This window comes from Tupaia chinensis, unplaced genomic scaffold, assembly GCF_000334495.1.
Source record: "Tupaia chinensis unplaced genomic scaffold, TupChi_1.0 Scaffold000416_1, whole genome shotgun sequence".
In the NCBI taxonomy this organism is placed as follows: domain Eukaryota; kingdom Metazoa; phylum Chordata; class Mammalia; order Scandentia; family Tupaiidae; genus Tupaia; species Tupaia belangeri.
The window spans coordinates 3,818,988-3,824,987 of record NW_006159921.1 but is presented as its reverse complement, the minus strand read 5'-3'; the positions used below and the strand labels follow the sequence as shown (position 1 = coordinate 3,824,987).

The 6,000-nt window shown below is 36.9% G+C and overlaps 1 protein-coding gene across 2 annotated transcripts in view; it reads left to right on the top strand.

The window, feature by feature from the left end:
* Positions 1 to 6,000, top strand: part of ANKFN1 (ankyrin repeat and fibronectin type III domain containing 1) — a 368,177-nt gene that overhangs the window by 223,050 nt on the left and 139,127 nt on the right. The gene's annotated exons all lie outside the window — the stretch shown is intronic.

Here is a 6,000-nt window from a genome sequence, read left to right as displayed (position 1 = left end):
TGCTGATAGAATTTTCACCCCATTTATTTTTGGAGTTGAAATATTTCCATAAGCACTTATGTAAAAGAGCAATAAGTTGACCAAGTCACAGAAAAGATGACCCACAAGACTTGGCAGTCATTCTAAGCCTCTAAATTAATGATCCATTCGTGCTTACAGAAGGCTTTTCTGTGTATAACATAGAGTTAGAGACAGACTTACAGACACATCGAAAAAATCAGACCTGAACCAAAGACTCAAGAGACTGGCATATGGAACATACTAAATAGAGGGCACGTAAGTTAATAACTATAATGGCAGGTAACGAGAGATGAGGATTTTAAGGCAGGCAAAGTTTATTGGAGAACATGAAAGAACAAGAGAATGGTAAAATGGCAAGATCAATAAAGGCCCCAAGATGGAGGTGACTTTTGGGCCGGGCTTTGAAGGATGGCTTGGATTTGGACTGGAAGGTATTGAGAGAAAAGTAAATTTCAAATGGACAGAACAGTTAGCACAGGCATACAAACAATGAAATACCAGGACAAGTAGGGGAGAACAAGGGTACATGTAGACAGAATAAAAAATAGTGTTGGTCTATAAAAGCATAGGGTGCATGAGAAAGTGCAGTGAAATGTAAGAGTGTAACAGCAGTGAGGAGTGGAGTGGGCCTTGAAATCAAGTCTTGGGAGTTTAAATTTCATTTTATGAGTTCTATAGAGCCATTGAATAAGATAGGGACAAGAGCAGATGTAGACTTCTGAAATAGTGAAGTGGCAATACTGTGTACGACGTATTGGAAAAGATACAGATTTAAAATAAAGAAATTAATTAGGAGCCTCTTCAGGAGAGAGGTCACAACAGCCTGATCTGGCAATAGTGGCAGTGCTGGGAAAAGAGGGGGAGAGGAACAAAAGGTGAAGATATCATCCAGGTGCTGTAGTAGTATGACAGTCAGTACTTGCATGATCCCTACTATGTGCTAGGCACTATTTAAAGACTTTATGTGTATGAATTCTACTTAATCCCCACAACTACCTTATGAGTTAGTTACTGTTATGATTCTCACTTTGCAGATGAGAAAACTAAGGCAATTAAAGATAAATTTTAATTTCCTAAAGGCTCACAGAAGGGCCAGAAGTTACCACATGATGTCGACTCTTCAACGTGGGGGACGGAAATGGAAGAAATCTATTTTCTTTATTAACAGAACATAGGGAAATATCTTGAATAGTCCTAAAACCTGATAAAGTCCTCCACACATGGTCCAAGGTAGCAAGCTACAAGACAGACTTTCTAAGTGTTCAGATCACTGATGCTCACAGATCACTACTGCTCACTCTGCCTGCAAATATGACCAAGTAGTGCATTTACCTCCCCTTCTCCTTGGCAGGGTCTGATCCTAGGGAGATCCTTGTATGTCTCTGCAAATAATACTCTGCCCACCCTCTGTAGCTTTCAGGGTACTTGGAATTTTCCAGGTAACTCCACTCTGTCTGTATTGTCTTAGGTAAGACAGTACTGAATTAGTTATCACTGGGTTTTCTATATCAATCTAAAAGAAGGCAAGTACTTAGGGTAATAAGAGCAGCAGACAAATGAAGCCTCTGAGGATGGCCTCAAGGCCATCCTTTGAAAGAATTTTGATTAACTTTCTCTTGCTTGTCTCATCTGCCAGGACTGAAATGTAGAACAAATGTTTACAGGCTATGTTAGACAAGGACATTTTTCTTTCTCTCTCTCTCCAGTTCTGGATTATGGTGAGGAGTTCATCAATGCTGCCCTACCTGACATTTTCTTCTTACATTTGATTAGTGAGATATTAGAAACTAATTTATCCAGACTGTTTGCTATTCAATACTTGACCATAATACCAGAAAATTCTATTAGCATTCACATATTAACACTTTTCATCTCAGGAGACTTGCATTTGGGTGAGGCTGAAATGAAAGGTCACAAGTGGGTTCTGTTAGTGACTAGTGGGGATTAATTAAGCATTATAAATAGAATTGTCTGTTGCATTATGGAGTAGGCTTCCTTGTGCTAATTTATAAGGTCATAAACTGAGTCCTTAACCTGACCACTCTCAAGGGTTATTTAAAACAGCTGGCAGCCTACTGTACCCACAAGGGCAACAGGACAGATTTTAATTCAGGGATTGAAGTAATTATTTAATTATGGAAATATCAGAAAAATTACCCTGAGACAAGGCTAATTATTTCGTTTGCTTTAAAAAGAAATAAGAAGAAACAATTGTGAAATCCACAGAATGAAATGGCAATTATCTAATTGGTTAGAGGGAAAGCTTAACCCAGAAGCATTTAGGGTTTGGCAAAAACATCTCACACTACTCTCTCCAGAATTTCTGGGTTCATCAAAACCTCAAGCTTGTTTTGACAACTGAGTAGTTCCCCCCTTCATTAGTATTCAAAAGAAAATCTGAATCCTCTGTTTCTCATTTCTTTACATTCATTTCATCAATATGCTTTTTTTTAAGAGTTTGTTAGTATACAAATATCCTTTTTAAAACATCTTTTTTAAGCCCTCTTCAGACCCTGGGGACCATACACCAGGCCAACTGCCAATTTGGAGATTAAAGGTATCAATTTCAGCTTAAAACTCAGGAAACAGTTTTCAGAGACCCACTAGGTTTTTCCACCTGCAAGTATAGTAAAATGGGGCCAGAAGAGTTGTTATCTATTTCTAGGTGTTTTCTCCTTGGATTCAAAGAGGTCTTGCATCTCTTATCTCATTGCACCAATTTTCATAACCTATAGAAAAAAAAACTAGAGTGATTTCATTTGCATTGATGCTTTGGACAATGGCCAGAATTTTCTTTCACATTTTCTCCTCATTGCCTTGGATAACTTACCAGAACCACTCATTTGTAGATTACATGTTATTTCTCTGCAGGACCAAAGCAGAAAACATTTTCAACCATGATTTTGCTATTCCTTAAAGGGTTGGGGGTGCGTAGGAAGGTATTCTGTAACAGGTGCAATGCAACATCTTTTTCCATTCAAGTGATAAAATATTTCCTAGCTTTGTTTTCAAATTGGGGCTCAAAGTGGTCATGCTTCGGTGTTTGCTAATTACAAGATGCTGTAGTAGTTGCTGCAGTGCCCACAGGTGCTACCCTGACTCTGCCTCACCTTTCTTCATCTCTCGACCCACCTTGTTCCCTAGAGGATTAGAAACCACCACCCTAGTTCCTCCCTCTAAAGACGTTTAATAACAATTGTTTGCCTGCTTTTCATTGATCATCTTCTTATAATTTTTCAAATAAAATATCATTTCTCCTTGCAGTACTTTTCAAGAGCTGGTGAGGTATTTGCCTTTGCAAATACCAGGCCAATGCCTCAGACAATCACGACTTCCAGTTCCTTTCTCAGAAGGAGAAGAAACCAGTGAATTCCAGAGACATGTATGTCTCACTCTTAGTAGGTTCTAGGAGAAAAAGTCCACCAGTTGCACGTTAAAACCTTCATGGCTGATCATTTATAATAATAATGTGAACTTGCTTATAACTTGATGATGTGAGTCATCTTTTCAGAAGACTTGAGAAAATCGTGACTTCAGAGGTCATGGTACAGTTGCTCAGTGATTTATATTCTTTTTTACATCCCTTCTATTATTCTTCTCCTCCTCTATCTTGAAATTGGAAGAATATTTTTCTATGAAGAAAAATACATTACAGAATATAATTATTTTTCATGTTTAATTAACTGAAAAAATAATCTAATTAGAACCATGAGGAAGCTAGCCTCATTACTATATTAAAGTGATATAAGTCTATGAAGCAAAAAGGTAAAAAAAAAAAAAGAAACTTTCTATAGTCTGTTTGAGAGTGAGGTAGGATGAAGTCAAAGTTTTTCAGGAAATCAGAAAGTATTACATCCAGAGGATACAAAACTCAGTGTACTAATTTTTTTTTTTTGGACTGATACTTTTGCATGTTGTTGAAACGTGAACGTGTGATTAGCAACTGAATGTATAATGGGGAAAATAGCAGATCCAGGGAAACTGAACAAATAGGGAAAATGAAAAGCAGCTCGAGTCATTCCTTCTGAGCTGGCAAGACTTCTGCATCTTTAGTTGTCCTAGCTTCTTCCAGTAGTTGTTAAGTTTTTGGGCTCCAACCAGTTTACTCTCCAACATCTTGTGAACCATCTTAAAGCCTTTCTCCAATATGATATGTTTGTAAAGAATAGCTTTTGTTAGTAAAGAATATGTTTGTAAAAAATAGCTAGTGGTGCCACAGTAAAACAGGAAAGTAACTGAAAGGCCAGTCCACATGAGAAGCTTCTAGATTTGCATCTGGAGACCTCCCTGAGTATGCCAGGCACATGGATGCCCATGATCTGAGACAGTAGGAAAATGGAAACACAGAAAGCAGTGTTAACTACAAACAAACTAAAAAAAATCAAGGGAAACAGCAAGGCAAATAAAGCAGCTTTTCTTATTGTTCAAAGATCAAAGGGTCAAACATTTTAGGAAAAGCAGTGCCTCTACGTAATACACACATATTCACACTTTATACTTAATGGAGCTTACACATTCTTTTCAAACATCATATACGAAAAATATACAACTGATTCACTGGTTAGCCACTATATTGTATAGCTTCCTAAGAAGTAGTTTTGAAAAAAAAAAAATTTAAATAGAGACCAGCAGCTGGTGTAATGGCTATATTGCCAGACTCCCATGTAGTCAACCACGGTTCAAGTCCCGGGCCCGGTGGCTTAAACTCACGCTGGGCACATGTGAGATCCTGAGAGAATAGAGGAGAAGGGATTGCGGCATGGTCATCACCCCTAGGGGGTGGGGGGTGATTTCTTGCTTTCTGTCTCTCTGTCTCTCTCTGTCTTTCTGGTGAGCACACATGCCTATAGCAAAAACCTCTCAAAAAAAAAAAGTAGTTTTGTTTTATTTTAAGTAAAAAGAATATTCAAATATATCATGGTTTTTCTTATAAGAATTATTTTATTTAACTTTATTTATTTATTTTTAATTTGACTGGAGACAGACAGAGAGAAAGAGAGAGAGAGAAAGTGAGAAAGCAAGCTGCTAGGTCCAGGACTTGTACCACCGTCAGCCATGTGGGAGTCCACTGCTCTTAAGCATCATGCCACCTGCTGGCCCCCATCATGGTTTTTCTATATTTTCCTAGAAAAATCATCAATTTCATTTGAATTATGATTATTGATACAGGTTGTATATAGTAGTAATCATACTTAATGGTAAAATATTAGATGCATCTTGTCAAAAGCAGATGAGAAAGATACTCCTACAATGTAGTCAGAACTAGGAGTCACATTGATTCTTGTCAATGAAATGAGATTCCAACAGGAATGGAAAATACTAGAAAGGAAGAGACAAATATCATCATTTTTAGACATAATATGAAAAAAAAAAAAGCCCCGAGATAAAACACAATATACTAGCAGAAAAATCTATTACTAAGAAATTTTAGTAAAGCAACCAACTGAAGATTTTTTTTTATTAGTCATATTTTTTTTTACTCTCACAACAGTTAATTAGGAACATCTTGAAAAGAGAGTTTATTCATACAACCCACAAAAACTGTAAAATATACTTAGCATGAAACCCAACAGGAAGTGTAGACATGTTTTAAAATATCTAGTTTACCTTTTAAAAGATTTGGAGACAAAAAGTGTAAGTAAGCATGTGTGTTGGTTTAGAATTCTTTTTTTAATTTACATTTAATCATAATTATCTTTACAGTGTACAACACTGCCTTTACCAGCATGAATACCATGCATATCAGTCAAGATAAAGACATTACTATAGACATTGTCATCAGCAAATCACTTTTCTTTTGTCAATTAAATGTATTGTTTTTCTTCCCCTGTTCCCCTCCACCCATCTATTACTCACCCCCATATTACCCCTGTCCTTACTTCTCTAGTATCTACAGTTGCCCTCTCTGCTTCTATACCTTTCGAATTTTCAGTTTCTGCTATACGGAACAGACAATTGGTATATATTGAGTGGGGACAT